Source organism: Manis pentadactyla, chromosome 5 (assembly GCF_030020395.1).
Source record: "Manis pentadactyla isolate mManPen7 chromosome 5, mManPen7.hap1, whole genome shotgun sequence".
NCBI classification, from domain to species: domain Eukaryota; kingdom Metazoa; phylum Chordata; class Mammalia; order Pholidota; family Manidae; genus Manis; species Manis pentadactyla.
Window position 1 is genome coordinate 102,979,842 of NC_080023.1, and position 24,490 is coordinate 103,004,331.

At 39.7% G+C, this 24,490-nt stretch overlaps 1 protein-coding gene across 2 annotated transcripts in view; it reads right to left on the reverse strand.

The window, feature by feature from the left end:
* The window catches only part of NDNF (neuron derived neurotrophic factor), a 55,582-nt gene extending 40,565 nt beyond the window's left edge, over window positions 1-15,017 (reverse strand). Inside the window, exon 1 of one of the 2 annotated variants that reach the window (XM_036922990.2) lies at window positions 14,896-15,017. The gene's annotated coding sequence lies outside the window, so the exon portion shown is untranslated. Of the gene's footprint in view, window positions 1-9,445; window positions 9,577-14,895 lie in introns of those variants that run through there. The other variant, XM_036922988.2, reaches the window with a different exon arrangement.
* Between the last annotated feature and the right edge of the window lie 9,473 nt (window positions 15,018-24,490).

Sequence of the window (24,490 nt, forward strand, 5' to 3'; positions counted from 1 at the left end):
CTGCAGCTGGTGAGCTTTGGGGTCAACAGTGTTATAGGTCATTATACAAGATTGAGCTTGCCAAGAGAAAATGATGTTTCAAAACTGTTTCTTGGCTGTCATTGTTTTGTAAGTGTGAATAAACTTTAAATGTAGAGTTTTTTCCAATTATAGACTGAATTTGGTGGCTGAAGTATTAATGTGTGTGTGTGTGTGTGTGTGTATAAATACTTCCATTGTCTGAGCTTACTCATTCCACATTATGTTGTAAAGGGCTTTAAACTTTTAGAATATTTGGAATATCCTAACGTGTGTCTCTAATAGCTCTCATTATTCCATTGAAATGTATGATTTCATTCAATTATTTTGGAAATCATTTATTTATAAAATATTAGAACCAATCTGACTTCAGATCTTACCTCTCAAAAATGCCACATTATTAATGGAATAATGGAATAACTGTAGAGCTGAGTTACTATTAACTAATACTAATTTAAAAAGGGACTCTGGAGCTTACTGACTTTTCAGTGTTGTACCTACCATACATAATTGGAATATGTTTCAAAATCATGGGTTGTGTGTCCCTAATAAACTCAGCTTCAAAGTATGTTAAAGACTTTGTCTATTACACACAGACACACAGACACACACACCAGCCCCAACAAATAGTGTATCTGTGGGCATTTAGATTTGAAGAGCTGGTCATTTCAAAGAATTAAGAAGAGAGCTGAAGAAAGGGAAAGAGATTTCCCTTCAAAGTTGATTCCACGGGCATGTGTGGACTTAATAAAGTAAAGTAATAAACTAATTTTCCTTTTGCGATTGGAGTAGAATTTGTGCAAATGGTGGTTGGGGACATGGGAGGCAGGGAGGTTTACAACAGAACATACTTCACTTTCAACTATTTCCCTTATTGAAAAGGACTTTAACTTTCTAGAAGGGCAGGTGTGGGGTGTTACTTATCTATTTACCACTGCTAGACCTTTTTGCTATTTTTGAGCCAGCCTATTTTTACTCTCAAAGACAAGTTCTTTAGGTATGAGCTTAAATAGTGATTAAAAAGAGGAAGAGTGTAATAATTTTCCTTTAAAAATTCTGTGATAAGTTAACTATCACTAAAGCAAACAGACATTTAGCACATAAGCAGCCCACTATTAAGGTCTTGTGGATTTAAACAAAATTAATGATATTTTTGAAGCATTAGATTATTAAAAAGTTCTAAGCAAACTGTGCCCTTGCAAATTAATGTAGCAGCTAACCTCATTTTAAAACTTTTAGACGTTTCCACCAATTTTGCTTGTGAAACCAAAGAGTTATCACTTTATTTTAAAGTTTTTTGAGTTTACATTTCAGAAATAGCCATTCAGTTTCATGATTACAGAAAATGAGTTTCAGGAGTAGGAGGGTTAATATATTACTCACTGGGTTCATTTGAAGATTATGGAAAATAATGGATGTGGAAATACCTTGTAAATAATCAAAGATTATACACAGTTATAATATTATTAATAAATACAATAACTTCCATTCACATCGTGAAATTCAAAGCACAGAAACCAATTTAATTTAATAACTGACAACTTTATGGAGAAACAAAATTTCAAATAAAAATTCCAAAATGTAACACATATACATTTTATGAGCATTAAGAAGATTGGATAACTTTTTTTTAACTCTTACAATACTGAAATTTTCAGAAATAATGGATGATATCTATTCATTAGTAACAAGAATTATGAAATGGTTATACAAATCACCAAGAACACTCTTGAAGATAATGGTGACCAGTGTATTTGAGGGTCTGAAGACCTCTGGCTCTGTAATGCATTATCTCCAAAAATCTTAGAATTGTGATTAAAATATATGTCTCATATATATAAAAATAAGGTACTCTATACTGGGTTGAGTATTGTAGTTAAGTACAGTGGATGAAATTGTATATCAAATCTTTTTCTGGTTAATTTCTGGGTAGGGCTGGCTTCTTATCTGAGCTGATTAGAATGCCATTATTTTCACCTTGTTTTGTTTTTACTTCATAGAAACTGTCAACTCTGCCACTTTCTACTTTTTAATCACTCAATGACCAACTGATGAGAGTGCCTTTGTCAAGAGATATATTTGCCAATAGATGTACTAAGTGATATTAACAAAACTTATTTTCCTCTCTTATACCTAGAAGCAAATACATATAGAGCTTCCAGTTATTTTCCCCTTTCATCAAAATGAGACATCTTTGTGTACCATAACAAGGCAAAGAGGAAACCCCCCTTTACAGACCTCTGCTTTACAAGGTTGACCCTATCAGAAGCTCGATATCTGTTTAGTAAGATTTTAGAAACAATTGGAAACTTCCATTTCAATTTTTTAAAAGGGTATCCTGTATCTTTCATTTCACTTAAAGGACAAGTTCTTAAATGCAAATATTCACTAGAGTTAATTTTGCAAAGATAATTTCAAATGTTCTTTATAATTCCTCAGCATCAAGGTTCTATATCTTAAATTCACATCCAGATGGAATCAAGGTGCTCCATAATCTTTGGGGCACAGGGTAAAGTGAAAATTTGTGGGGCCCCAGTGCATGACCTCCTGTTCAAAAACTAAGAATTTCAAGATGGCGACAACAGAGCATTCAACTAAGCATGGGGGCACTAAGTGCGGTCCATAAAGCTGGCTGTGGGCCTAACTTATACTAGAGTATAAGAAACTGAGAATCAGTTACCAGAGAAGAGAATAAACAGCAGGTATGTGTGAAAGGCAAGCTGTCTAAAGAAGGAGAGGCTAAGAGATCCAAAGATATATATTACCCTTTTCTAAAATTCTCTCCTAAACTAGCTTCATTCCAATCTGGCTTTATCTAGCCCTTAACATCTTTGTAAAATGTTCACTGATGGCAGCTTAACCTGTTTCCCATCCAGGGGTGTCTTCATATTTAAAGGGGACAGTGAAGAGTAAAATTACTTAGAAAGGAAAACATCACTTTGCAGGTATTATGTTTGTACCATGAGAGGCCTTGGTAACATTTGGGGGCAGCATGGCTGCTCCAACACCTCTCGGACCTTCTCTCATGGGACTTGCCTGCTTGTTCATCTACGAGTGTGGTTAATCCTGCTACTGCACTCATCAGTGCATTAAATTTTTATTTCCTATTTAAGAGGCAGTTTTATTTTTCCATAAAAAAGTAATGTATTTTCATAATACCTTTTAGCAAACTTCAAAGGATTACCCATAGAACTGAGATATGTGAGACTCAAGGGCTAAATGAGTGCTATCTTTTCTCAGTTTGCCAGTGTCTCAGCTAGCACTGCTGTGTCTGATCTCTGCCACCACTGTTGGAAACAAATATCTCTTCAATTACAGGATCCAGTCACTTCTGAATCAGTCGTAATTTGAAGCTTTTGATGACATCAATGAATTTCAGTGAATGCTGTAATTTAATATGAAATGACAACATTTATTGAGTGCTATCAACATATGAATAATATTTAGATTTAGTTCATGATATATATACTAGTGTATCCATGTGTGTAAAAATGTACTTATTATTTGTTTTTAAATGTATCATAAACAGGGTAACTAAAAAGGATCAAGTACATATTTATGATTATGTGTGTGGGGAGGTTTGGTAGGACTCTTGACAATTTAATCAAAACCACATTTTTTTTTTACTGGAATACAATGCATAACGTTACATTTGGCAATACCTATGGTCTTAGAGTACATATGACCTGAACAAAAGAGAACCATCTCCCAGGTTTATATGGATTGCTACAGTTTATTTTTCACTAAATGTGCTGTAAGTGGTAACTCCAGGAGGCACCTGGAGTATATACATAACACTTGAAGCACCTAAACTGGAGAAACTAACCCTAAATAAACCAAGCCCTTTTACACTAGCTTTTCTCTTTAAAACATAGTATTTCCAAGTGAGTATCACAAAGTTGCTCCTCAGTTTGTCAACCTTCCAGATACAGTATTAGCTACCTTTACATATAAGCACTTGTTCATAGTTTCTGTAACTTAAAAAAGTCATGGTGATTTCAAAAACAAGATATCACACTTCGCAAATCTTTCTAATTATAAGTTCCATTTTTACTACTTATTTTAGAAAATGATAAACTTCAGTCTCATATTTTATCTAGATCTGTGTATATGAAGACGTTACCTCAGAGAATAAGATGCTGTTATGAGGATTTTTAGTTGTTGATAAAACACCCATTTGAATAGAGTCCATGTTTTTTGGCTAGGTCTTTAGATTGTGGAATATGTGCTCTCTGAGTACACATCTGGAAGAGGGTGGCTACCTCAACTTCATGTTAGGGAAAAGGAACACTAACCGACAGAAACTTGTACAGTTGCCATCTGCTTCAGTCAGCCACCACTATTTGTGACACTGGCTGAAACCATTCCAATTAGGAAACAGACAAGAGTGCATGTCACTAACTGGGTTTTTGTTATTTGGGTACTGACATTTAAAATCTCCACACTACAGAGGCAGCGTCCGAGTCGTGCTCAAAGGACTTGATTTCCAATCTATGTAGTCATGTTTTTGAGTTTCTTCCAAAATTTATGTAATCCCAATATTTCTAAAAATGTTTTTTGTTTTCTCATAACCATATAAAAGGCAGGAAATTCAAAAGATGAAAAGACATTGGAAAAACTAATTATATGCATTCTGCCATATTTTTTCTTTTTTAAAAGAAAAGATTCATTTCAGAGTTTTCACAAGTGAAACTAAAAATAAATATTTCAGAGAAATACATGAAACATTAGATATGTGTCATGTTCAAATTTGCTACAGGAAAAAAACTAACATTCGAAAACCAAAAACTATTCAACAAAAACTATTCACTTAAAAAAGTCTTTAAGTTTCCAAAGGATCTGGCAATTATTGAAGGAATTATGACATGTAATCTTGGAAATTATTGTACTTACAAACTGGGGGTCTGTGGACTTTACAGTGAAGTTTAAATCAAATCTAGTTCAGTGGGTTCTTAAAACAATTGACATTGTAACAGGACTCAATATCCAGCTGTTCTGTGGTCAAATCTGTCTCTTCATCCCAAAGGAAAAATCTGGAGAAACATATTGCTAGTTCATGTTTATTCTGTATGATGAAATACCTTATTCTTAATTTGTAAAATGTAGAACAAGTCACACCTTTTTTCATTTTGGGTTAATTAATATTAAATGTTTCCTATTTTCCAAATATTTCAAAAGACTAAAATGCATGGATTTGCTGGTTTGCAGTTTTAATAAAATACCAAAAGGAAGGGGGAAGGTGTGCATATGCATACAGTATCTTCAGATTTAGGAAGTGTGTTTAGAAAGTAAGCAGCCAAGAATACACCTGCTTTCGTCACTGGCTTGGGCACTGGTAGGCTGTGAACAGCAAAAGTCAGGTCTCATCTCAGAAGCAGCAAGAGACATGAATTTGTACACACATTCAAACAAGCACTTGTTCACTAGATATCACTAGACTCACACTAAAACCACCGGTATTTTTCCCAGAAATATAGCTGAATTTGTGGTCAGCATACCACTATATGAGGCATAATGATATTTGCAGTTTTGGTTTTCCATGTCAAACTATGTGTTTTTTTTTTTTTAGTGAATATCAACAACCAACAAGTATTTAATTTTCTTCATAAGAGGACATGTGGAAGCATGACTGCATGAGTCCCAGGTGTCCATTTGCTTTGTAATATAACAGAAAAATAAAGCAGAATTTATCCTAATTTTAGGGTTTAAATTGCAAGGTATTTTTAATGGAGTATTTAAATATTGCAGGAATTTAATTCAGTTATCAGTTTTGAAAGCAAATATTTGGTGTGATTTACTGTTTACTATTCAGCTGTAACCTATTTAGCTGTTGCTTCTACAAAGTAACTGAACCAACAGGTGAAGAATAAATTATTCTTCAGAATAATCATTCCAAAACAAATATTTGGAGGGTCAAGATACTGTTTCAAGGTCAAATGAATAATCAGAATGATTTCTGTAGGTTACACTTGCCTTTGACCCAATACACAAGCCCATGGGATTTACTTTTTTCCTGGTGACTGACTAGCTGATGGCAACCGACCCTGGCACAGTTTCATCCATTACCAGAATGCTACCATGGGTGCATGGCTTCCCAAAGCAAGACCTGACAAGAAGAGAGGGAGCAAAGAAGTGTGAGAGAGCACTGCTTGTTCACTAGATTCCACCACCTTGTCATTGGGAAAACTAAGGAAAGGAGATGAAAATTAAGTAATTTTGATTTTAGTGGAATTCACACTGCTCCTATGCTACCTGTTAATTCAGGTATGACATTCTATTCCACGATCTACTTATTCATCATAGCAAAATGAAAAGTAAGTTCTGGGCTAACAACAATGACAGCACAATCTGTTTTAAATAGAAATTCTGACCTCTAGATAGATTGAATAGAACTACCAGAAATGAACATAGGAAGATAACAGACAGACACATCTTATTTCTACCTTTCTCCCCTTCATGTCACATAAGTATTAGAGTTTTAACAAAACGATTTTCCCCCATCACACAAAGAGTCTGACCAATAAATCCAAATGAGAAAACGAAAATCTGAATCCCCAGGTTCATGAAGACAACGGAAAAAGTTGCTACATTAAGTTATCTGAAGACTGACCCACGGGTGGCTACATGGATTACAGCATTCCCTCAGTGTTGGTATGGCTGAGGTTATGACATTACTTTTTACTCCTCACACATGAATGTTCAATAGAACTAGGACAAATAAACTGAGGGCAGGAGTTCCCCTCTTTCTTAGAGAGATATTTTTCAATTATATACTTTGTTATAGCTTAATAGAGAAAAGCTGTATCTGCAAATGATTTAAAAGATGTTTAATATTCTGGTTTCACTTCTGTTGAAATAAATGTGTAATTTAAACCACACATAATTCCTAACAATTTAGGCCCATTACAGAGTTCTAGCTTCTTTTTTTATGATAGTTAATAATTAAAATAGAGTGTTACTGCCACACCGAGCCTGTGACTTGGACATACAGGTTTAATGAATAAAACATCTTGACATATAAATGAAAACAGTCATACAGACAAAGCTGCAAGCTGTTGTTTTGAGTGTGTAATAAAGACGAAGGACATTCACTGAAGTTGAGAATTGCAGAGACAACACTTGTAATTTCTTTCTTTAAAGGAAGAAGCAAAGAATTTTTGAAAGAAATCTGTAATAGTACAATTTCTGGAACTTCTGGGCCCTTCATTCCCAGCTGGCCCTTTCCCCCCAAATTTAAACTCATCAGAGTAACTTTTAAAGGATAAATGAGGGGATATTTTAATATAATCCTGAATATAGGTTTAGATTGAAAATGGGAATTGGGACCATAATTAATTATGTTGCCAAGTTTTTTGAACTTTAAGGAGACAGATTGAGGCAAATGAGGGCATTTCCTAAGCCTGCAACCTTCTAAAAAGTTCATGGGTTAAAACTTTGGTAAAATGACAGTATCTTTTTGACATTTGATAAATTCCATATGCAGGATATGTGTGAGGAATTAATACTCTTCTGGTGTATTCACTTTCTGAAACCACTGTAATGAGAGAGTGCAGAAAACCAAAACCAAATATAAACAGTCTTCAGCTAGGGTACGGCCCTATTATCACTCTTAATAAACAATAATGAATAATAATAAATAGCGATAGACCTCAGCATGCTGTGCTCTGTAGGCATATTTCCTTCCGCATCCATCCATCAAATCTTTCAGGATAATAAACCAATTCAATCCCATCAAATCCTCACAACCGCTCCCTCGGGAGGGATGTTTTATCTCTCCTGCGAGCCCAGGGAGGATTTTACTTGTTTGAAGGGGGCGGAGAATGGAGCGGGGTCCTATTTATTTCCATTGATGACTCCCCTGGTTCTCACAGGCGCTCAGGGACCTGGTGGGGGGAGGAGGGGAGGAGGAGGTGCGGAGATTCCCTCCTTCAGAAAAGAAAAAGGGTTCAGGAAGCGAGGCAGGAGGAGGAGGGGTTGGGGGTTGGGGAAGAGAGGGTAATGTGTTTGGAGAGATCAGAGACTAAATGAAAAAATAAAATAAAATTCTGTCCTGTCATTTAGCAGGATCGAAAAATGAGAAGTAAATTGACCAACCCAACAAAGTTGCTAGAAAGAACTCTGTCCAAGAAAAGGAAAGGAAAAAGAAAAATTAAAAACAGAGACATTTTTAAGGAGCTCAGGTTCATTTCCCGCTCAAGGTCTTGGTTTCCCTTAAGGAGCTACTTGTACCTAGAGCAGATTTCAAGGAACTGCTTGTACCCAGAGCAGGAGATGGACAGCGCCCCGAAGGGGACCGGGAGGGGAACCGCGATCTAGCCTGAAGGACAGCTCTGCGCCAGGGCAGAGGGGCCCACGGCAGACTCAGGGGACCTCGGAGACCCGCGTGGAGCTGGCGCGGGGGCTGCGGAAAATTCTCCGGCCTCGGCCTCGGGTCGGGGTGCAGGAGGAGGAGCACGAAGGGCGCACAATGAAACGAAGCCGCACCCCAAATCCAGCCGTTTGCGGAGTACCCCAAGAGAGCAGCTGGGACCGGGAACCACTCATCCAGATTCCTGAGTGTCGGGCGGCCCAGACTCTCAGCTCAGCACTGAAGGTAGCGCCGAGAGGAGCGAACCCCGACTCGCGCACTGACGGGTCTAGGACTCGACTCTGTCTCTCGGCCTGGGGCGGGAGGGAGCGACGCTCCGTGGCTGCTCTGTCCTCCCAGCGGAAGAAGGAGCCGGTCCCAGGCCACCCTGCTCAGATCGAGGAAGTTTCTCTCACGATGCACGCCTAATCACGCAGAGGACAAATGAGGAGCCCGAGCGGAGGGAGGTTGGCCGGGAGAGGCCAGCCGGGATCGCAGCGCTCCGGGATGGGTGGCTCGGGGCCCCCTGCCTGGAACCCGCGCCCGCCCTGCTCTCTGGCGAGCCCCGCTTTCTGCCCTGACCCCTCGCTCTTCGCCGCACACGCAGACGCGCCCTGCAAGACCCACTCCCGCAGACTTTCTCTGGCGGCAGGCGGAGGGCATGAACCTGGAGAAGGAGGCAGCAGCCCTCCAGGCAGGCCGACAGTGTCCAGGCCAAGTCGGGGATGAAGGCTCTGCGGCGCCCCGGACTCCGCCGCACCCAGGGCACCGACCCCCCTGACCCGGCCTGTGAACTGCCCCTCCACCTCCTCCTAACACCGCTCGGGCCGCCCAGCCACGACGCCAGCCTGGAAAACCGAGGGAGCCCTGCTCCACGCCCTCCGCCCTCAGCAATTCGGGATCGGGAGCCCTTGCCCAGAGGTGACCGAGAACTGGGCCCCTCCGAGTTAGGGGACACGCGCCTCCACTCCCTCCCCATCCCGGTGCGGCGCTCGGGCGTAGACGCTCCTCGTGCCAGGTCTCGGGGTGGCAGGCTAAGGCGTCGAGGCGTCGGGGATATGTTTCCCTGTCGCTACTTACCTTTAAAAAAGTCTGTTTTTCCTTGGGGAGAAGAGAAAAAAATCCCTCCCAAATTGCGGTGTGCAAAACAGTCCACGTCCCCGCTCTCGCCAAGATGCTAAGCACCAGAACTCAGGAACCGAAGGGACTCGGGGTGGGGGAGAGGTGGCAGAAGAGGAGTCAAATAAAAGAGCAAATTAAATCGGCCGACGTGTCCCAACTTTGCGGCCGGCGCTGCAAACTTCAAAGGCGGGCGAAGGCTGGCGGCGCGCGGCCGCCGAAGTTGCTGCGAAGTGGAGCGCGAAGAAGCGCGGGGCTGGAGGATCCCGGGGCCGAGCGCGGCAGCGGCGGGAGGTTCTTTTTAAAGGCGGGGAGCGTGCGGGGGCCGGGCGGCGGGAGGATGCTGCAGCGCCGGGCCGGGCTGGCGCGGGCTCCGCGGACGGCCGCTCGGGGCACCGGCGCCAGGCTGGAGCGCAGCGCGTGGAGAGCCGGGCGCACGGGCCGGCGGCGGGCGCGCGGCTCGGTTCGCTCCGCTCTCTCGCGGCTCCGAGTGGGGAGTGTGCGTTCGCTCCCGAGTGTCACCGCTGAAGCCCGGAGCCGCTCTCCCTCCCGCCCCGCCGCTGCCCGCCCGCCCCCTCCCTCCTCTGCCCGCTGCCTCCCCCTCAGTCCCTCCTCCCTCCCGCTGCGCGCCACCGCGCGCGCGCGCATACACACCCCAGCGCTCGCCAAGCGGGGACCCTTGCGGGAGGCATCGCCGGGAACATACAGCGGTCCTCACCTACCTCCAGTCGCGGGAAGGAAAGGGAGGTCTACCGAGACCCCCTGTGAACCCCAAAACCCAGGGAGACGCGTACGCGGGACCCTTGGCCCGTCGGGGAAACCCGGGCGCACAAATACAGGGGAACTCCGAGGCTGGCTTGGGGCGGGGTGGGCAGACGAGCTAAGTCCAGAAGACTGGAGGCGGAATGCAGAGTGTGCAAACTGTGCATTCGTGTCCCACTTTTTACCCGACAGCCTGCCTACCACAGCCTTCACTCTGGGAGCGCTTCCCCCTAGTCGCACACCAAGCCCCCTCTGGTTTGAAACTCAGCAGCTGTTTTAACGATTGAAAAGCAGCCCTACTGGACCAGCGAGAGACTGAGCAGAGTGTGTGAAGCCATTAAGACTGACTAGGTAATTATGATAAGAAGTTACCTAATTAGCAACCTGGCCTGGGCAGAGGAAAATGGGGAAAAAGTACCGAGTGATTTAGTGATCTCATTTTCGCAAGTGCGAACCTAGTTTCCAGCAAACCTGGTTTTTAGACTTGAATTTTAAGTTCTCAAAACATGTAGTTCATTAAGATAGAGTGTCAATGAAAAGCATGAAAAATACTTGCTCTCTTCTCATCACCACGAGAAATGAAGGTGAAAATCTACCTTTCTGAGGTCATATTAAAAACTGGCCTTTTGTTAAGTCCCTGGTCACTGAGGGCTCTTCCAGTGCAGCTCCTTGAGTTTAGTGGCTCCTAAGTTCAGAATACTGAAGTAGGTGGATTTATAAAACCGTTTATACTTCACAAAATAGTTTTGTAAAAGCCATAGAATGTTAAACGCCAAAAAGGGATGTTGAGATCACTGTGCAAGCTTATGTTTTGCATATGAGACAATGAGGTAGGAAAAGGGGTCTGCCAGAAGATCTGGAGAAGTGACTCCTGCACTTAATGAGATATGGCCCAGAGCAAACCATTTGGGCATTCGTTAAACATTTATTAAGTGACTATTGTGCACCATGTATATCTTGGTGCTGAGATTTCAAAGACATAGTGCGTGTTGCATTTGAGGAGTGCACGGCTTGGTGGGGGACAGAGGCATAAATGGAGATGTGATTAGCACTATAATAAACGTACCTGTTCAAGCAGGAGCATGGAAAAGGAAGCAGCTAATTCTCCTTGGTAGAGATTTTAGTATAGAGGTCTGAAAGATGAAGAGAATGCCAGGCGAACAGGGACAGGGAGACAAGGGCACTGCACAGACAGAAGCAAGTGAAAGGTTAGGAAAGTGTCAAAGTACACAGTGTGTCCTGGAAACTGGGAGAATTAGGTGTGGCTGGATTGCAGCAGAAGTAAGCAAGGCCAGTCCACACCAATGCTCTAGAAGCCCAAAGAGCTAGAACTTTCCTGAAGGTGGTTCATGGTTGGAAAACTATTAAGGGTTTTAAGCAAGGACAGATTTTAAGATTTTTAAGTGTCAGCAGATAGGAGCTTTAGAAAATTATCTCTGGTATCACTGTGGAAGACAGATGGGAGAGAGAGTGAGGAGGTTATTTCCAGAGGGAAAAATTAGGTCTGAACTAAGGCAGTGGAAGTGCCAGTTGGAAGGTTGGGACAGCTCTAGAGATATTTAGGAAATCTAATAGACAGGACCGATTGATTGATTGGATATGGAGGGTAATGGAGAAGAGGAATAGTCTAGACTGACTGTGAGGTTTCTGGCTGAGGCAAGAAGGCAGGTGATAGTCTTGTTTGCTGTGAGATACAACATATAGATAGGGGCAGTTTTAGAAAGAATATAATGAGTTCTGTTTAAACTTGTCGATATGGGAGTAAACGTGGGGCATCTGGGTGTAGCACTGAAAGACAGCCAGAAAGAGAGTTCCTAGGAGAGAAGGACCAAGCTGGAAGGAGCCCTCAGCAATCATCAGCGTCTGGGTATTTCCTGAAGCCAGGGAGAGGAGGAAAGCAAGCCAGAAAGAAAAGACTTAGGATGGGACCTGGCAGAACAGCAATGTGCTTGGTAGGATGGATGGAGGAAGAGGAACCTGCAAAGGAAAGAGCTGGAGACCAGAGAGGGAGGAGGAGACAGCAGAGATGATAAAGCCAAGGGAGTGACATGGATCAGGGTCAATGTGGCAGAGTGATCAAGACAACCAGACTGAAAAGCAATTGCTGCTCTTTACAAAATGTCTGAGTGATCTTGACAGAAGCAATTGTAGTTTATGGTGTATGTGTGTGAAGGATCCAGATAATTGCAGCTAGAGAAGGTGAGATCGTGCAAACACAAGAGGGCAAGCTCATTTACCTAACAGTTTGGTTCTGAGGGGAAGGAGAGAGAGTTCTAAGAAGAGCATTTTTGTAGTAGTTGTATTTTTATTTTTCTTGTGTGAGCCTCCTGGTCTCACTTGCTTGAAACTGAGGGAAAAGCAGGTGGAGAGGGAAAGGCTGAGAAGGCAGTGAAGTTCCCTGAAAGTCAGTTTTCTCCTCAGTAAATTGAAGGTAACAGAATCTACCCCATGAATCTTACAGAACTGGTGGGCAGTTCAAATAAGCCAGGGATTGAGACAGTGCTTTAAAATTGTCATTAGGAAGAAACTGAGTCCAAATGAGGTTTAGGTGACTTGTCTTTAATTCAGCCAATTCATGACAAACCAAATCTGTGGGAAAAATTCTTGAAGAACTCTGTGAAGGATGTTTTTATGAAAGTTCCTAAAAATAGTTCTGTTTTGAACATCAGGATTTGCATATATCAATATATCTGTCTTCTCTGTGTCTAATTATATTTATATAGTATGTAAACATCTTCAGTGTGTTTGAGGGACTTGGGCAATGTGCACTATTAAATAAAACATGCATTTAGTCAGACAGACTTCAGACTTGTATTTAATTCTAGACTGTGATAATTATTGGCTATGAGACAAATAACCTCACAGAGTTTTTATTTTTGTTTTTTTTTAAGTATACAAATGAAAAAATTATAGCTGACTTAGAAATTATTTGTGAGGATTAGGTAGTATATAATATTCAAGCATTTGGCAGAGATTTGAGTATTTATATCTGAGTTTACTTTTAAACTATGAAATTCATAAATATTCAGCCAATTGGGAAAAGTTGTCAAAAATGGTTATGAAATTGAAAGTGTAAATAAAGTCTATTTAAGAGAACTCCTAGTTCAAGACTATATCTTAAGGCAGCAGTCCTCCAAGCATGGTCTGTAGACCCCTGGAAAGGACAGGAGACCTTTCAGAGAGGTCCACAAGGCCAAAGCTTTTATCATATTAATTCAAACATGTTAATTTTGACTTTTCCTTTTTTTTTTTAACACTGTTGATATTTGCACTAAGAGTACAAAAGCAATGGAGGATAAAACTGCTAGCACCTTAGCATGGATCAAGGAGTGGCACCACAAATGTCAATTTTACTTAAGAAGTCCTTGATGAAGCAGTAAAAATTACTTATTTTGTTAAATTTCAACCCTTGACTCTGTCCTACTGTTTTGTGTGGCAAAAATGGGAGGCACACATAAAATTCTTCTGCTGCATACCAAAGTACAATGTTTATCCTGAATTAAAACACTTGTGTAATTGAATTGTTGCTAAATCAGCTGCTTTTTTCATGAGATATATTTTTACTTGCAAGAACAACCGACAAGCTATGGTTACTCACACTTGGATAACTGGCAGACATTTTTTCCAAAACAAATTAGGGGAACCTGTGACTTCAAGTTAAGCAACTGGCAGTATTTATTTTCAGTGAAGTTTGACTCTTCAAGTTAAAAACACAGAATTTAGAAAGCTTCTCTCTGCAACCATGAGCTTGACAGCTAGCTCCCCAGTACTTAGACTTAGACTTAGAAAAAGTATTTTTTAATATGTTGGTGATATTTTAATTAATGTGGTGTTGTATGATGGAATGTATCGACACTGAAGATCTGCATAACTCAATGAACCAGTATTTTCCAAATGCCCAATAATGTATGATGCTAGAAAAACATTCATGAGTTGATGAACCAAAGTATAAGATAGACCAATTAATTTTAATATAACAACATGAAAAGTTAACTGATACAGTTTCATATTCCACATTTCAATTATAAGGTTAAGAAACTACCATTTGTGAAGTTTCGGTGCAGCATCAAAGAAAAATATCTAGAATTATTTGAAAAATTTATTACAATGCTGCTTCATTTTCCAACTATGTATCTGTGTGAAATTGGATATTCCTAATTTACTTCAAACAAAACAACATATACCAACAGATTGAATACAGAAGTGATAGGAGAATCCAGCTGTCTTCTACTAAGCCAGACACTAAAGAACTTGCAAAAATATAAAACAATGCTACTTTTCTCCCTTAATTATTTTTTTTTTGGAAATACAGTTATTTTCAGAAAAATGGTATTGGCATGTAGTTGATACACTATAGTTATTTAGAAATGAGTAAATATTTTAACATTTTTGTTTTAATTCCTAATATAGTGAATACTGTTAGAAATAATTCACATAAACACAAGCTCCTTGGGGCCCTCAATAATTCTAAGACTATAAAGGATTTGTGAGAACCAGTCATATGAAATAGGCTCAATCATGAAAATACATTGAAAGATCAAAGTCTTATCATATTCTGCTTGTAGACCAGCCACCATCTCAGTTGTACTTGTACAATATATTTCTCATTTTACACAAATGTAAATAGACTCTATGACACATATATTTACCTCTGTAGAGTGCTGTTGGTATCTCTACTCTGGGAACTGAGGCAAAAGAACTGGTGGAAAGCATTATAGAAATCCTGAGACTTGGGTGAAACAGTGTCATATCCCTGGCCATACCACTGAATCAGTACCAGGCATTCTTTTGTCTGTTGGCTCAGTTTCAATCCCTTCCCTACCCCACCCTCTCCATGGCATGGGCTGTTGCACAGTTCTTAAAGTAGTTCTCTAAATACCTTTAAAATTAATGATTACCTCTAATGAGATGATTCTTATACACTAAACCAACGTCAAGTTGAAACAGTAAGCCTTAGTTACCTTTCATTCTTCCTGCAGGCATTTATTCACTTAGTAAATATTTGTTGAGCACCTACTATACACTAGGCATTATAGTAGCTGCTGAGAATAAACAAGGCCCTTGCTCTCAGGAATCTGTATTTGGGTGGAGAATTGGGTAATTACCATGTGATGTAACAACGGAATAATGGAATGTTGAGCAAGTCCATGAAAAGGGTGGGAGTGGGGCATCAAGGAAGTACTCTTGGAGAAAATAACATCTAAAATAGAGACCCAAAGGATGGGTCTGTCATCTTGGTTCAATATGGGTGTGTGGAGTTAATGAGGGTTTGAAGGAAGAAGGAACATATTTAGGGAATGTTACAAAGAAACCATTACTAAAAAAAAATTGCCTTAATTTTAAAGGTGTAGACAAGCTCAACATATATATTTCTTGAGTTTCAGTTTTCTCACGAAGTAAAATGGCATATTTAAAAATCATTATATTGCATTTAAATGCATTTAACTTAAACAAGAATTACCAGTATCTTATACAAATATCACTGGATTTTCAAAAATTAAAAATTTATTAGAAACCTCAAACTCAATTTTGCATGATTTCTGAATATTAATTTAGAACATTGAAAAAAATTTTTAAATTCTTATTTCATTCAAAGCACTGAGCTCAATGCTGAAAGAGATACCAAAAAACTTAAGGCATAGTATTTACCCAGGAAACTCTTCAAGAAGAGTCCAGAAATGACAGCCTCTTCAACAACTGGTGTTGAAAAAACTGGACAGCTACATGCAAGAGAATGAAATTGGATTATTGTTTAACCCCATTTACTTTTGTGTACTCAAAGACCTGAATGTAGTTCATGAAACCATAAAACTCTTAGAAGAAAACATAGGCAAAAATCTCCTGAATATAAGCATGAGCAACTTCTTCCTGAACCCATCTCCTCGAGCAAGGGAAACAAAAGCAAAAATGAACACATGGGACTACATCAAACTAAAAAGTTTCTGTACAGCAAAGGACACCATCAACAGAACAAAAAGGCATCCTACAGTATGGGAGAATATATTTGTAAATGACATATCTGACAAGGGGTTAACATCCAAAATATATAATGAACTCACATGCCTCAACACCCAAAAAGCAAACAACCCAATTAAAAAATGGGCAGAGGATATGAAGAGACAATTCTCCAAAGAAGAAATTCATATGGACAACAGACACATGAAAAGATGCTCCACATCACTAAACTAATCATCAGGGAAATGCAAATTAAAACCACAATGAGATATCACCTCACACCAGTAAGGATGGCCAGCATCGAAAAGACTAAGAACAACAAATGCTGGTGAGGATGTGGAGAAAGGGGAACCCTCCTACACTGCTGGTGGGAATGTAAGCTAGTTCAACCATTGTGGAAAGCAATATGGAGGTTCCTCAAAAAACTCAGAATAGAAACACCATTTGACCCGGGAATTCCACTCCTGGGAATTTACCCAAAGAATATAACTTCTCAGACTCAAAAAGACATATGCACCCTTATGTTTATTGCAGTACTATTTACAATAGCCAAGATATAGAAGCAACCCAAGTGTCCATCAGTAGATGAATGGATAAAGAAGAGGTGGTACATGTACACAGTGGAATACTATTTAGCCATAAGAAACAAATCCTACCATTTGTAGCAACATGGATGGAGCTGGAGGATATTATGCTCAGTGAAAGCCAGGCAGAGAAAGACAAATGATTTCCCTCATTTGTGGAGTATAACAACAAAGTAAAACTGAAGGAACAAAATAGCAGCAGACTCAGAGACTCCAAGAAGGGACTAGTGGTTACCAAAGGGGAGGTGTGGGAGGGTGGGTCAGTAGGGAGGGATATGGGGATTGAGGGGTATTATGTTTAGTACACATGTTGTGGGGGGTCATGTGGAGAACACTGTAGTACAGAGAAGGGAAACTGAACCTGTGGCATCTTACTACACTGATGGACAGTGACTGCATTGGGGTATGATGGGGACTTGATAATATGGGTAAATGTAGTAACCACATTATTTTTTCATGTGAAACCTTCATAAGAGTGTATATCAATAATACCTTAATAAAAATTAAAAAAAAAGAAAAGAAGAGCCCAGACATATTTTCTTTCCTTCTTTTAGATTTTCAGTAAATATTTATGGGCCAGATCCTGATGATGTATTTTTTAAATAAATGCTGCTCCCTTTGCTCAAACAGAGCATGCAGTACAATAGTGACAAGTTAGTTGGCTTTCAAATATTGGTCACAGCATCAGACACCAAGTGCTGATTGCCAAGGGAGTGGTAAAAAATTACAGGATATGACTTATTCACCATGAGTAAACGTCTGAATTGATGGAGAAGAAGGTAAAAGCATCAAAGCCACAGCAGTGTCACTGGGAAAGGTTCAGAGGAAGGAAATACCAAGATGGATCAAGAGACAGTCAAAAGAATAGTTTGGCTAGGTTGGATTTTGCTCTGTTTTCTCATCTGTAAAATGGGGATAATAAAATTTCCCTGGTAGGGTTATTATCAGAATGAAGCTGCTTTGAATATGTAAGGTGCGCAATACATAAATAGGCACTGAATAACTGCCAGTTCTTATTCCTTGGATTCAATTTGCCTTAAAGTGCTCAGAACATGTGTCCCTACCTAGTCAGAAAACTGTTTGGAAGTGAAAAAATAAAATGAGCACAACCATTCAGAACCTGTCCATTAGGATGACCAAAGTGAATGATTCCCCATTTGACAAAATGTGCTATATCTAGTATTCTTCCTTTACAAATTTCATCTAGTTTATTCCTTAAAACATCCTGTGGAAAAGACATAAACTCCCACATTTCACAGGTGAGAACACAAATTTAGGGATGTAAGTGGCCATCACATTGGGGTCCGACCCAAAGCCTCTGGTCTTATCCAACTTGCTAGGCTGTGCTGATACATTACTTGGAGTCTTTCTGTCAACTATTTTCACAGATTCATTTTTCTCTTTTTGGTGCTGTCAACATAATGGGCAGCTTTTAAAAGAGGACTTTACTGTAGAATTTGATTTGGTGGCTCCTTGTTGCTGCTTTATAAGAGCAAATTTAACCACATACACTGTTTTCACAAAAGTGTACCAATTCATCAGTTCTAGCCACAAACCTCTCAAGTCCCAACCCTGGAAGATCAAACCAGGGGAAGGTACAGTAGTCCAAACTGATTGAGCAGCCAGAGTTGTTAACCTGGGAGCCATTTTAACTCCATCCTATTGACACAGTATGGGTCCTTCCATAAAGGTACTTAACAAATCAGCTCATCTATGAAAAGCATTGTGGATAGAAGGCCTAACACAATTCTAAAAATCTGAATCTGTGCAGCTAGTAAAAAGCAGACGTATGATTGTGTAGTCCTTTGATTTAACCAGTTTCCATGTTTCCATTACTAGTAACTTGTTAACCCTAGAGCTTAATTACTTAAAAAAAAAAGACATCCCCTCATTAACCTTTTGAGTGTCTGATCCTTGTTATTAACTGAATGATTTCTACATGCTTGCTACTGTTACTGCTCCCTAGTCCCCACAACAGCCACCTTCAGTAGGAAATAATATGATTCTCAGTTTAGAGATGAGGCTACTGAGGCTCTCAGGACTTGTCATAATTTTTTGCCAAGAAGAAATGTGAATCCAGGCAGTGCTTTTTGTGAGGACAATCTCTCCTCCCCTTTCGGAATGGATTCAAGACAGTCCCTCACAAATGTGGGGAATGAACTAAATTAAAGAATGCATAAATTAAAGAATAAACCAAGTACAGTCATATCGACATCCATTTTTAACTATTTCTTAGTAGTTTGGCATATATAAATTTTCACTTTGAGAAAATGAAACTTTTCTTGAATGGAATTGCATTATTTGAAAATTCTGTTAAGCTTTTCTGTGTGTGTTATCAGACTCAAATATATTAAATTTCTTATTGGATTAGACCTCTAACACTGGATTCTGTCACATTTCTATTTTTAAATACCACATGGAGGAAAGAAATGTATAAATATTTACTTTATGGAGCCAAATTTGATTCCATTGTAAGATCAGATCAAATATGAATCACTACGCTGTAAAACTCAAAATCTGCATGTGCAAGGTAATGAGAAACATAATTCTTATTTTTTGAGCAAGAGTTCTCAACTCTTATTATGCCCTGTTGAATAAAAAACTTGCATTATTTTGGCTCATTAAAAAAAAGTAAAGCCATATTTTTCTGGATAATAAATTGTAATCAAATCACTGATATTATTTTGGGAAAACAGCTTCCATTCCAAAGAGTCTGATGTGGTGCTGAACACTATTGGTGTTACAAAGGAAAAAATTGATTTTGTTAAGGTAAGTTTAGGTTATCTAGTCTAAATCTTCTTCATTCCTTCAGAATTACCCCTATATAACATTTTCTCTCCGTAAGACAGAATCAATACAATAATTCAGTTTTTCTCTTTTGTCTTCCTAGCGTTTCATCAGTAACTCTCTTCATTTCTAAGTATATAAATTTCTATTAATGTGATAATCATAGTGATATTGTATCACTTCAAATCTCCAAACCTGAAACTACTCAGACAAAATCTAAGGGAATTCCTTTTGTGAAGAAACTGAAAACTTAAGGGTTGGAAATTTTTCTGCAATTAGAAGAGAGTAACACCATGAAAATTCAAATAGGATGGAAACTCAGAGGCCATTTGAAACACTAAACTCCAAAGAACTCATTTGTACATCTGTCAAAACACAGGAAAATCATTCTGATTTTGAAAGAACTTTTCAAAGACCTTATCTATGTGGGAAATTGCACACTGACCTATGAGGAATATGTAATTTGTGTTAAACACAGAGTCTCATTCAATAACTAAAGATAATCTCATATTCAATCATTTCTAGACCAGAATTTTTGTAATTTGAGTGAGAATATTCTTAAGGGAATAAGTGATGGAAATCAAGCAGGGTCCAAGTACAGAAAGAACTTCAGAAGTGCTAAGATGTTTGACTCCCTTCATCTTTACATGAGCAAACACACTGACAAACTCCTGTTTGCTCTTCCTCTTTATTTCAAGGCAAGTCCAACAAGACAGGTAGGGGAGGAAACACAAAGCTAAAAATAGCAGGAATGGGAGACAGAGACAAAGAGGAGAGAAAAGAGTGAGAAGAGATGATGCTTAAGAACTTCAAATAGGGAGTGATAAGAAACTTTAGATAGGTAGTAAAATGATTAGGGTTAAGTTTAGTCAGTAGCGGGCATGGAGGCAGAGGATTTGAGAAATGAAGGCAAAGTGAGTCAGAGGAGGCAAGAAATCCAAGAGAATGGGGTGATACATGACTTGGCACCAAATCTAGAGGTAGCGTCATAAAGCCAGTGTTTATGTGGTGAGGAAACGGGGTGGGACAGTGACATTTACTGGGGGGCAGAGTAGCATGTTTCAAGAATTTTCATCTTGCTACCAGTTAGGAAAGCTTTAGAGGTGCTTGATTTTCATGGACAATTTGAGTGAAAGGAAAGATGATTGATAGAAGCTGAAACAGAGAGGACCTTGAAGTTACAGAGGCCTTCTTGGTAAAAGGAGAGAAAGTAAATTGGATTGTGTATTGGCACCTAGTGGGATTTCAGCCAATATGCCTTAAAGCAGAATTTCTGAAAAGTTTTCCATGTTTACACAGCCTCTATTACTTACTTGATTTGTTTAAACTGTAGTCCTCCTTTTTCACTAAATAGCTTACTTAAAAAGGAAATTATCAACCTAAACAGCAATATCTGTTTCATGTGCTGGTTATGTTCCTTTTTCTCATGCACATTAAAATAAACAAAATATTTGCTATGGAAACACCTAAAATAATAGATCATGCCGTTGATGGTTTGTTTGCGTGTGAGGTAGTTCTAGCCTCTGAGGAGGGCAGGAGGGATCTTGTCTGATCCACAGTGGGGGAAGTTCCTGAATGATTCTAAAGCGGCAGGAAATATGAGGGGAGCAATGGGGAGTGACCCCTAAGGCTTGGAAGAAAGGGGCAGAGGTGAGGAATGGTCCCTTGAGGTCTGGCACGGAGGCAGCACACTGTCACTTCTTCTTCATTCTGTTGATGAAAGCAGCTCACAAAGCCAGCTCAGATTCAAGAGGTGAGGAAATAGACTCCATTTCTTGATGGGATGAAATGTAAAGAATTTGTGGCCATTTTTAATTCACTTCAACACATATAATCACAGGCCCCAAAACTCAAGAGTCATCAATGTAATTGAAAAGAGGTGATGTTAATGTGGAATGTCACTTTCATATTCTTTTGAACTTCTAATATGTGCGGGGCTATGTTTCACAGAATTAGGTCAGGCAGAAGAGGAGCCTAGCCACAGTTTTATTCTCTCACTGTTATTTTGGGAAGCTGATTCTTGCATCCTATTTACCGTCTAAGTATACAGACTCACATAAACACACACACCTCTAGGTCTCTTGTAGATTCTTGCACTATTTTTGTTCAAGCGAACTAGAAAATTATTTTTATAGTGTGAATGGGAAAAACCAAATTAAAAGCCAACTTAATTTATTTTAATCCAAGGTAAACAAAAAATGTCTTGTTTGTATACAGCATCTCTCAGTGGGTAGAACACCCAATTCAAGTATTTTAAGAAATAAATATTCAGTGAAACTGGTGGAATAGTTCCCCTACAGAATGGAGATGGAGAAAGGATTTTATATTCCATTTAGTTCTTAACTAAGAATAATACGGTGTTTTACTCAACACTTCTACTATATTATTGTTGACTCAAAAATATAGAGGAGAATAATTTATGAATTCTATTACCCAATGTTTACAGACCAGTGGAAAGTTCACAAGTCTTCCTACAACAATTAGGGACTTGATTTCTTACCTCATTGCTAGAGTTTGGGAATGATTCTTTTTCCGAGGTCTAAACATGTACGAGGCTCCCCTCTGAATGTACAGATACGTGTGTTATAATGTTCGGTGCCTGATGTTTCGTCTCATCTCTCCGTGTTGCCCCACCACCCTCCCCGTGCCGCCGCCACGCCCAGCAGGACCGCTTCCCTGGGCTGGGCCGGGGACCAGCTCCAGGCTTCCCCAGCGAGCGGCGCCAGCCTCGCACACCTCCAGGGGGGCGCGCTGCGCAACAGCCCAGCAACCGGGGCCTCTCCCGCGGCGGGCGGGCAGCAGGCGCCCGAGGCGGCCTCAACCTCGCGATGGCAGGTCCGCGCCGCCCGCTCCAGGCCCCCAAGTTTTTATCACTGCACCCCTTTTCTCTGTGCCCCGAGAAGCCCACTGCCTTCTCAGCTGCTGCCCCGTGAGGCATCGGCGCCCCCCTTCGGCCCTCCGCGTGCCTTTTTCAGTTCTTCCATACCTGGTTGTATTAAATTCTCTTTGCTTAAAGAGCAGATAGATTTCTGTCCTCTGACTGGACCCTGACTGATACACGTTGTTTCCTGTTTGGAAGAAATTCAGATTTTGACATTGGCTCCATTCTTATGAAGAAATTTTATTAAGACAGTGACTAAAGAGTAACATAGGTAATAAAATACAGCTGACCCTTGAACAACATGGACGTTAGGGGCTCTGACTCCACACAGTCAAAAATTGAAAAACTTTTCACTCCCCCAGTACTTAACTACTAACAGTTACTCTTTGAGTGACTTAAGGATAACGGACAGTTATCAGAAGCCTTACAGACAACCAGCAGCTGACTGACACATTTTCTATATTATAGGAATTATATGCTGTATTCTTAGAATGAAATAAGAATAGAAGAAAATATTTTTTCAGGTGTTGTAAATCTTTTTGATAAAAAAATTTCCAATATTTTTAGTGAAAAGATTTATGTATAAGTGGACCTGCACACAGTTCAAAGCTGTGTTGTTGGAGGGTCAACTGTAATAACATAACATTAATCTTGATCCTTTTAATTGTCATATTCAAAGTTCAGGATGTACCTCCTGGAATCAGAAGGCTTTAAAGAATACAAACTTTAAGAAGTTTTGGGGTTCACAACATTCTCTTTAAGTAGTTTAAATTAGAGAGACTTTCTAACATTGAAACTACATAGTTAACATAAGGTAGGCTTTTCGCCCAAGGATTTGAAAGAGCTTCATAATACTGACTGTCTTAGTTCATCTGCACAATAATCTTGTGAATATGATAGCATGTAACTATCACATATGTAAGTCAGCCAAAGATTACGATTGCTTCACGTATACTTGTTTCAATGAAATATAGGGAAAAATCCAATAAATAATTGTATATGCATCAAAGTTAAGCAAGGGTGTGGAGAAGAAAAAATTAAAACAATTGATTTTCAATGGTTTGCCTTTTCAGTAGGAATGTGTAAGAATAGTGGCCATTTAGTTGTTATGATTCTGAGCAGAAGATGTAGCAACTTTCAGCTTCACTGAGCCCTCTGCTCCCTGGGGGATTGTGTGCTGAGAAGGATGGTTTTTTTAGACTTGGGACAGAATCCTTCTCAGTGACTGAGTGACTTTTAAAAGTAAATACAGTTAACAGTGCCAAGTAGGTCAACTGTAGGTGTCACCCCTGGGGGCTGCTGGCTTCAAAGGTGGTAAGTGGAGTCTTAGGTTGGAGGAAGGTGTGGAGGGCAGTTGGAGAGTTTTATTAAAGTTACATAACAAATTGCATGTAAATATAACTTCTTTTAATTGCATATAAATATAAAATATGGAAAGATAAGCAAATGATAACATCTGTCGCCCCTAGTGAGGGACTCTGAGATCTAAGTGGCTACAGACAGAAGTGGCAGAAGGATGTGCCTTTCATTGTATACACATTTGTATTTTTAAAAATTTGTACAAGTTGTATAAATTACCTATTCAAGAATAAAATAAACAAGCTCAATGTTTAATTCCTATTTGTATTGTCCTCTACAGTTTTCAAATGGCTCTAACTTCTGTAATTCCTTCCTGTTCACAAAATGCCTGTGAGACAGATATGGGTAGATTCTTCTCATTTTATGCATGTAGTAACTGAGGACACAAATATCTGACCTCTTCAGAGTCATACAGTCAACTAAAGCTTGGGTTAAAAACAAGGTATTTCTGCTCCAAATTGCTCCTTCCATCATATTGCTCTGCCTTATGTGTACTGAGGACTACAAAACAGACTGGGGAGAAAGAAATGTCTGCCTTTACAAGACAGAGTTTACAGGTCAATCTCTGAGCTATGTTCCCCTCTATGCCTGGTGAAACCCTGTTATTGCAGCCACAGTAATCTACAGACCAAAAAGCAGACCCAAGCTCCATACTATATGAATTAAACAAATAATATA